Below are 10,339 nucleotides of genomic sequence, written 5' to 3'. Positions count from 1 at the left end.
AGAGAGTGACAAGGCCGGCCCTTTGAAATACAGGTACAACAGAAACAGGAAGTAAGAGTGAGAGAAAGTTGTGGGGAAAGAGTACAGCAGGGATCACCACCATCCCCTGCCGGAGCCTCGTGGAACTTTTAGGTGTTTTCGCTCAATAAACACTCACAACGCCCGGTCTGGGAATCGAAACCGCGATCCTATGACCGCGAGTCCGCTGCCCTAACCACTGGGCCATTGCGCCTCCACAAATGCTAATATGATGCTTATTCGTCTGCGTTGAATTCTACTTTAAGTCAGTGTGGTTACATATTGAGGACTAATATTAAATAGTCTGTTTAGGCGGGGAGCTGGTACGACGGGCAAAAGGCTTAGCGGCATTTCGTACGTGTTTACGAAATTCAAGTGCCACCGAGGTCGGCTTTGGCTTTCATCCGTTCGGGCTCGATAAAGCAGGTGCCAGTTGAGTACTGGGGTGGATGCAATCGACTTCGTACGAATTTGCTGCAATTGTGCTAAAATTCGAAACAAGTATTAAATACTCAGGACATTTTATCTGCGAGGAATTAGCCTTTTGACCAGAATCAGAAGTTTATTATAAAGTAAAGGCTATTTGACAACATAATGTAGTTGTCCTGGAAGGGACGAGGTTACTGTTGTTTAGCTCCAGGAAACATCGTTTCTAGCTGGCTATATGACACAATATCTGTGGCCTTATGTTTTCGAACAGGGATCTCAGTTTCCGAACACCCATCCAGCGCAAAACAACATTTACGGACCGGTTTCTGGGTTATTGCACTTTATCAACACCGAGTAACTCGGCGGAATTTGAACTCAGAACGTAACGGCAGACGAAATACGGCTACGCATTTCGCCCGGCGTGCTAACGTTTCTGCCAGCTCGCCGCCTTAGCATCATCATACGTGCTATTATGCAGCACATGACTGGATATGAAATTAAATAATTCTTTAAGAAAACGAAATATAATAAACAAACGTTAAAATACCAGAAAACGACGGAATTTCCCAACTTTCTAAGGAATTTAATTGATTTCTCGTTGATAGAAATAAATGTAAATTACCAAAATGTCTAAACGTGAGTCAGAATTAGAACTGTAGAATTATAAGCATTATTTACATTATTTACATTTGACAGATATTTGTCCTCATCTTGCTTGTTGTTAACACAACGAAAAATACTTTAGGAATGAGGATCCAGGTTCGAAATTTCCCCAAGACACCTGATGAAGGCTGGAGGGTATATCAGCCGAAGCGTTGTGTTAATAACAAACAAGATGAGGACAAATATCCGTCAAATGTAAATAATTTACATAATTCCTCATCTCTTAAAAATAGAAATGTGTAGAATTATAAGTTAAATGTAAAATATAGAGGGAAAGATCACTTTATTTTTATGGTTGTAAGTATTCGCTGGCTTATAATTTCTTTCTTTCTCTTTGATATTTTACTTGTTTTAGTAACTGGGCTGCAGTTATACTGTAATAACAGTTTCAAGGGCTCAGCCGAACAAATCGATCCAAATAGTTTTTTAAAGACTGTTATTTATTCCAGAAGTCTCTTTTGCTGAACAGCTGTTACGGGGATGTAAATAAACTAACACCTACGGTTAATCCGTGATGGGAACGCACAAACACACATACACACATATATACATACATATATATATTCAAGGATCTCCCATACTGTTTCTATTTACAAAGTTTACTTTGGTCGGCCAAGGGCTATAATAGAAAGTGGCACGCAATGGCACTGAATCCGAACCCACGTGGATGCAAAGTGTGCTCCTTAAGAACACAGCTCTGGATTCATTTTCAACCTGATTAGGTTACAGCTGTTTCATAGCGCTTGTGAGTGAGCTTCTTAAGTTGTGTTGTTGGTATCCTTTTGTCTCGGAAGATAATGGAGTTACGCATAAACTAATCCAGTCTGGTTTTTACATTTCATGTCTTTTCCAGTTCCCCCTCTAGTTTTGCGCAGGCCTGGGCTAGATGTCAGAAAATCCTGGGTAGCCCAATCGTCAGGAATCTTCTCTCGACCTTACTGACGTAATGCAAAGGAGTGCAGAGCATTACGTTTGGCACCAGCTTGGTTGCAGAAGCTGCCGGAAGAGTGTCAAGTCGAACACTAAACCACCTACGGGGCTCCACTCCGGATTTCTTTGAAGGTTGTCTCCTTTCCGTAACCCTGGATAGGGGCCCATATCAGATACTGTCAGCCGGAGCCAGCTGAGCCCGGGACTCGTGTCAGGCAGGGTCGTCACTCCCTGAAGTAGTGAAGAAAATCGTTACCCACTGCCTTCTTAAGTAAGTGATACAATAAATGTTAATAAATATTAATGGGGAATTGGTAAATTACGAAAACGAAAAATAAAAAATAAAAAATAGGAAAAAAACTCCTGATGAAATACCAAAACAAATTACAAAAACCTTAAATATTAAGACATGACATTTTTTGAAGTTTACCAGTCATATTATAATACAGTTGATTATTATCAGAAAACGCTTAGCAGCATTTCGTCCGGCTGTACGGTCTGAGTTCATATTCCACAGTGGTCGATTTTGCCTTTCATTCTTTCGGGGTCCATAAAACAAGTACCAGTTGAGTACTGGATTCGATGTAATCGACCTACCCTATCCTCCGAAATTGCTGGCCTCGTACCGAAAACTTGAAATCAATATTATACTCTTTTACTTGTTTCAGTCATTTGACTGCCGCCATGCTGGAGCACCGCCTTTGTAAGCCGGGTACTTAGTCTATCGGACTCTTTTGCCGAACCGTTGTTGACTAATACAAACATAAAGACACAAACTCATATATGTATATATATATATATATATATTATATATATATATATATGTGTGTGTGTGGTGTGTGTGTGTGTGTGTGTGTGTAATGTTATCTTGGCTTCGGTAGGACAAGGAAAACGTTCATGAACTGCTATAGCGCCAGTGGCACTAGTCAAAGGAAGGCTAGCTGCTGTTAAACACACATCGGAAATGGGCACCGAACCTGAGGAAAGAGAGAACACTGCCAAATGCACTGAGGCCTCAGATGGTGATAAACCTGGAGATGCATTACACATGCAACTTGGACCATCCCTACAATGGAGTTTCTCCCAAATTCCCTCAGCTTAGTTTCGCTTTATGATAGCTCATATGTCTCTCCGAGGCAGTGCTATAGAGCAACGGCTGGATCGAATACGAAAGCAGATTTTTGAGAAGCAACTATATTAACCACACATATATTATTACGTCCACACACACACTCACTCTCACTGATATTTTTCTGCTGGAAAGTCTTGTACAAGTTTTGCTGATCACGAAAGATTACGGAGAATATCATGGGAAACAAAATATATTGAGACACAAGAAATTCGGCGAGCTGATGACGACGTTGATATTCAACATATTGCTATAATCCACTGAGTCGTGGCTGCAAAATTCACTTCTTTGAACTTATTATTCTTCTGGTAGAAAGCATTCATAGGAATAGTGCGTCTGGAATGAACAAGCGAGATATAAACACTAACGGAAAAAAAAAAAACGATGACAAAAAACTTAAATTTCATTTAGTTTCGAATTGAAGACAAATCACTTCAGATATCAAACAAAGAGACAGACATAGCCGTAAGGGAGTTCAAAAAATCAATTTGCCATGTCATGGTTCTGAGTTAAATATTATAGCAAAGCTCCTTGGGTAAGTATGTATGTAACAGGATTAATATATTCATTATATGACGTCTATGCACCTACCGTCATCTTTTATATAACTTCGTCTTATCTTTCGCCTCACACTTTGTAAACACAACGTTTTAATGATTCATTTCTATGCATATATGAAGAAATTATTTAAAATATTGTTTTTTGTTACTACTACTACTACTACTACTACTACTACTGCTGCTGCTGCTGCTGCTGCTGCTGCTGCTGCTGCTGCTACTACTACTACTACTACTACTACTACTAAGACGGTAACCTGGCAGAGCTATTAGCACGCCGGGCGAAATGCTTCGCGGTATTTCGTCTGCCGCTACGTTCTGAGTTCAAATTTCGCCGAGGTCGACTATGCCTTTCATCCTTTCGGGGTCAATTAAATAAGTACCAGTTACGCACTGGGGTCGATATAATCGACTTAATCCGTTTTATCTGTCCTTGTTTGTCCTCTCTGTGTTTTCCCCCTTGTGGGTAGTAAAGAAAGAGGTATTTCGTCTGTCTTTATATTCTGAGTTAAAAACCAGTCGAGCTCGATTTTGTCTTTTCTTTTTTGCTTCCGAGGTCGATAAATTAAGTAGCAATCGACTTTCTCCTGCCCTCAAAATAAAAGGAAAGATAAGAGGCACTGCTTTATTATAAAGAATTGCGAACAAAAATATTAACAAAAATATTATACCGCAATTTGATATTTTTATCTACCTTCTGGTTGAAGGCTTCTTTCTGAATCTTTAAACTCATTTCCTTAGAAACGGCAACATTCTGTCTTTACTCTCTGCTGACGTAGAACATCGCTAGCTCCCTTGGATTTTAATGTTTTGTAGTCAATTATATATACGACCGCACCGTATATTCCAATAAATAAACTATCTTGTTTGACAAGTTTATTTGTTACTTGGTAATATAATAACAAATGAAAGACGATTACGATAAACAAGTTGTAGATGGTATTTATCCCCAGATCAGAACTGAGAGAGCAGTTTTATCATGAAAAGCATTTCAAACATGAACTGCTGGTCTTTTCCTTATCGAACTGTGGGGTTTTATTTGACTGTGATTAATCATTACCCAATATATTCGTATTCTGAAAGACTCGAATTAAGCCAAAATATTCTCAAATATTCATGATAGTGTTCTGAAAAACCGCACACTGGATAATTAGTCTGAGGTCTTCAACATAGGCGCATGAGTGGTTGAGTGGTAAGTAGCTTGCTAACCAACCATATGGTTCCGGGTTCAGTACCACTGCGTGGCACCTTGGGCAAGTGTCTTCTACTATAGCCTCGGGCCGACTTAAGCCTTGTGAATGGATTTGGTAGACGGAAACTGAAAGAAGCCCGTCGTATATATGTATGAATGTATGTGTGTGTTTATGTGTCTATGTTTGTTCTTGTCTCACCAACACCGCTTGACAACCGATGCTGGTGTGTTTACGTCCCCGTAACTTAGCGGTTCGGCAAAAGAGACCGATAGAATAAGTACAAGGCTTACAAAGAATAAGTCCTGGGGTCGATTTGCTCGACTAAAGGCGGTGCTCCAGCAAGGCCACAGTAAAATGACTGACACGTGTAAAAGAGTAAAGTGTATTGCTATAGAAATTAAGCAGAAATTTTTAAGGGAAGTGTTCGTGGTCTGCTTCAACCAGAGACAGGCTTAATTACAACCGACAATGTTGCAACAAGCTTTTACAATTTGGATGGGTGGTGGGTAGGGTGGGTCTTTCTTACTACCCAATGTGTGATATTTCGATTTACTAAAACCTCTGCTTCCTTTACCTGAGTAATGTAACTCAAAGTAAACTTTTTCTTACTCTTTATAATGTCCATAACGTAGAAGGTAGTTTTGAAAAAAATATATATTTTTGCAATTAATTAAAAGAAATCTTTGGAATTGCCAATTATGCAATTCTGTTTTACATTAATAGAGAATTTCAAAATATACTTCTTTATATTTTTTAAACCTTTATGTTTTCTACATTTGTTTTTTTTTTTATTTCATACGAAGAATAATTTATTTTGGCATCTGTGATTCGTATCTAATTTTTATCCCCAACATATATCACAAAAATCCATCTTTCTTGCACCGGTAGCGTATTTTTTAAAGGTATAAACAAGCAAAGGAGTCAAAAAGGTTATATATTATTCAGCCAGATACGATACAGAGAAAGCTGCAATGAAATTAATGGTATATACAGACAGAACACATATATATGTCATTCAACTTCCCACAAACTGAATTTTCCTTTCTATAAAGCGAAGATGAAGGCAAGCAAAGAATAAAAATGGCTGAATAGTTTTCTATCTTGTTGAATATTTTATGTATTCAGTTAAAAAAGCATACAAGAGAAACGGAAAAATGACATATTTCTAATAAATTTCTCCACTTATCTATTAAGCATCAACATCTTTATCACGATTTCTTTTCAAGCATACATACATTCACATGTGCAAAATACTTCTGTGATGTCGTTATAGCTATGATATTTATTATTTCTTACTTTTATACATAAATACACATGTTCATAAATACACATAAACATACATACGCACCTACAAAGAGACGTATATATGTATGTCTGTGTATGTGAGTATATATATGTATATATATATATATATATATATATATATATATATATATACATATATATATATATATATATATTATATATATATACATATATATACACGCATATATATATATATATACATACACACAAACACGTGCGCAATATATGTATACACAGAATACGCACATACAAAGAGACATATATATATATATATATATATATATATATATATAGATGTGTGTGTGTTATGTGAGTATATATATATATGTATATACATGTATACACACACACCACACACACACATATATATATATATATATATATATATATATTATATATATATATATATACATACATATACACACAAACACATACACAATATATGTATACACAAAGAATGTGTGTACATACATTTATCAATAATACATAATGAATATATACGTATATGAATGTACGTATGCGTATGAATATATATGTGTACGTGTGTGTATGCGTGTCTATATATATACCTATTAAGATTTGCTTACAGTATGGAAAGATATATTGAACTCAACACAGTTACTTAGAGGCAAGTATGTATGGGTACAAAAGAATGCAAACTTAAGATTTCTCGGCATGGTTTACATCAAGTTTCCTGTCTTTTCGATAGACATCAGATCGCTACCTTTAAACGCCTAAAGTTTTCCAGGGTGAAATTTGTAAAAATAGGGCGCTTCCTTTTGTCTAGTTGCTCAACTCTTACCTGTCATAGCTTAGTTAAATCTCAATAATATCAGAACATAGGAATCTTTTCGGTTTGAACGGCAGTTTTTTCTGGCGGTGTCATATGAAATTGTTACTCATAATTATGACCCTAGTATCGATGTATTGCATTTCAATCTGTTTTAGGGTTAGAGTTAGTTAGGGTTAGGGGTGGGGGGAAGGGTATCTTTTTTTCTTCACAAATGTAAATAAACCCAATCTGTTTCTTAAACGAGAGACATATTCATACGGCACAGGATGCTTTTTACCTCAATAGACGTCAGTGATTGGTTGAAATAGCAGAAATTGAAGAAAAAAACAACAAATATCTTACAAACTACAGAATTTTCTCAATAAAGCCAAGAGAAAAAGATGTTTTATAAACACATTCTACCAGTATACGAAGTTTAAAATGTTTTAGTTACCTAGAAATTATGTTAAAAACTGCAGTTCAAACCGAAAAGATCCGAATATAGTTAAAAGGAAAAACAAAAATTGTTGGGATCGATAAATAAATATTTGAATATTAGAAACCCAAAGGAGATTAGTGCGAGGTGGGGGAGGCTGAAAAGTTCCTGGCTCTAAGAGTATTACGAAAGGTTTGGTCGGAGGCCCGACTTTCGGAGTTCTTTTACAGGGCTTAGAAATACTGAGGAACTGCTGCAATAAGTGTGCGAATCTAAGAGAGGAATTTGTTGAATAAAATCATAATTAACTGATCCTCCTGTGTATCTTTTACCCAAAGACAGGAACTTTTCAGCAGCCCTTGGACAAAGTGAGAACGGAATTATTGAAACCGAAATGCAGCCGATGTAGGAAAAAGAGGAAAGAAATATGTTTTGCATAGCAAGTATAAGGGGTCACCAGAAGAGAATGCGCGCCGTTTCGGGGCCTAAATCGCGACGGCATCATTGCGCATCGGCCAACACTCACTGATATGAGGCCCCACTTGCTAGATTAACTGATTATCAAATATATCTCAATATTCTTTTAGCCATCGTTCATCGTCTCTTTTTAACCAAAACCAGTGGCAAGCCTTTTCCACTGTTGTTTTGAATATCGTTCATGGTGGTATTTACTTTACAATGAGTTAGGCCTAACGATAACGTTGTGTCCAACGAATCCTATATATACACATACCCACACACATACCCACGCACAAACATACACAAACCCATTGACACACGCCCAGATACAAACAAACAAGCACACACAAACACTGGAACAAAACAATGCAATTTGATGATAGCCTGGAGAAATGGCTCCTCACCTAAAATCTACAAATGCTGTTAACTCTCTTTGAATATAAAATGTAAAATTTTCGTGAGTCTAAAATTCTTCTTATATCTTATATCAGAGCCTATATATGTATGTACGTGTGCGTGCCTGCGCATGTGTGAGAATGAATATGATCTTTCATGTTTCTTCTATATTTTCGAGATCAGCTTTAAGCAAGGACCTATATAATCAAGGTTAAAGTCATTGTTAAATATAAGATTGCTTGATATTACTCTAGTGAGATTTAACTGTTATTTCTAGTATGTCATGCGACATCATTGACTCATATTGTCTAAGTTAATTTCTGATACATAGTGTACTACAGCCAAAAGATGAAAGCCATTCTCTATTTGGCAACATCTATATTCAGAGGGAGTTAATGACAGTACGCCTAATGATAGTATGCTGTGTGTGTGAGAGATTTTGTTGCGAGTGGATCGCTTTTACTTATTCAGTTTTGTTTTGCACACACGGAAATAATTTATTAATCTTTATCACGCCTGTTTGTCAGCTTCCTGAAGTAAATAAAATAAGAAGCTAGTATTTTTTTATAATCTCAAGGAGTCAGCTGTTGCAGAAGGAGACGTATGTACCAAAAACGACTGACGGTCTTATAAAACTGTACTGTGAGAATTTGTGGAGGCGCAATGGCCCAGTGGTTAGGGCAGCGGACTCGCGGTCGTAGGGTCGCGGTTTCGATTCCCAGACCGGGCGTTGTGAGTGTTTATTGAGCAAAATCTCCTAAAGCTCCACGAGGCTCCGGCAGATATGGTGGCGATCCCTGCTGTACTCCTTCACCACAATTTTCTCTCACTCTTACTTCCTGTTTCTGTTGTGCCTGTATTTCAAAGAGCCGGCCTGGTCACTCTCTGTGTCACGATGAATATCCCCGAGAACTACGTTAAGGGTACACGTGTCTGTGGAATGCTCAGCCACTTACACGTTAATTTCACGAGCAGGCTGTTCCGTTGATCGGATCAACCGGAACCCTCGTCGTCGTAACCGACGGAGTGCTTCCATCACTGTGAGAATTTTAAGGGCAGGCCTCTGCAACTGGATGGCTTGGAAATGATGGAGGTTCATATTAAAACGAGAAAAATAAATAATATTCATGTAATTCTGGTGTTATATTATACAATGAATGTAAGTATTGAAGTTTCCGTCTTAAAAGACGTTATAATTGATAATAGGCATCCCGTATTTAAGAAGATATACTTAGGAAATTAAATGTTTTGATGATATATAAATATATACAGTTCTATATTTAAGAGATGAGGAATTATGTACACTATTTACATTATTTACAATTGATGGATATTCGGCCTCATCTTGATTGTTGTTAACACAACGTTTCAGCTGATATACCCTCCAGCTTTCATCAGGTATCTTGGGGAAATTTTGAACTTGGGTTCTCATTCTTAAGGTATTTTTCGATGTTGTTGTTGTTGTTGTTGTTATTATTATTATATTATTATTATTATTATTATTATTATTATTATTATTATTATTATTATTATATTACTACTATTATTATTATTATTATTATTATTATTATTATTATTATTATTATTATTATTCAGGTCACTGCCTGGAATCGAACTCGTAATCTTGGGGTTAGTAGCCCGCACTCTTAACCACTAGACCATATGCCCGTGTGCATGTTGTGAAGTGGTTAATAATAATAATAATAATAATAATAATAATAACAATAATAACAATAATAACAACATCGAAAAATACCTTAGGAATGAGAACCCAGTTTCGACATTTCCCAAAGACACCTGAAGAAGGCTGGAGGGATTATCAGCCGAAGCGTTGTGTTAACAACAAACAAGTTGAGGACGAATATCCTTCAATTGTAAATAATGTAAATAAATATATATTTCCTAAGACTTAATTTAGAAGAAATTAATAATGTATTTACAAAACTTTTCTACCGACCACATTTGTTAAACGTTGTCCACAATACTTTATTACATTCCAGGTTTGTTTGTTCCTTCACAAGCCATGCCTGGCTCATAAGGGCCGGTTTTCCG

The 10,339-nt window shown here is 36.7% G+C and overlaps 1 long non-coding RNA gene across 1 annotated transcript in view; it reads right to left on the bottom strand.

Moving 5' to 3' along the window:
- Positions 1 to 587: 587 nt before the first annotated feature.
- LOC118765293 overlaps positions 588 to 10,339 on the bottom strand; it is a 20,804-nt gene continuing 11,052 nt past the window's right edge. The window contains exon 3 of the long non-coding RNA XR_005001131.1: positions 588 to 701. This is a non-coding gene — a long non-coding RNA (uncharacterized LOC118765293). The remainder of the gene's footprint in view (positions 702 to 10,339) is intronic.

Source organism: Octopus sinensis, linkage group LG11 (assembly GCF_006345805.1).
Source record: "Octopus sinensis linkage group LG11, ASM634580v1, whole genome shotgun sequence".
Lineage (NCBI taxonomy): Eukaryota > Metazoa > Mollusca > Cephalopoda > Octopoda > Octopodidae > Octopus > Octopus sinensis.
This window is presented reverse-complemented; position numbering and strand designations above follow the sequence as displayed.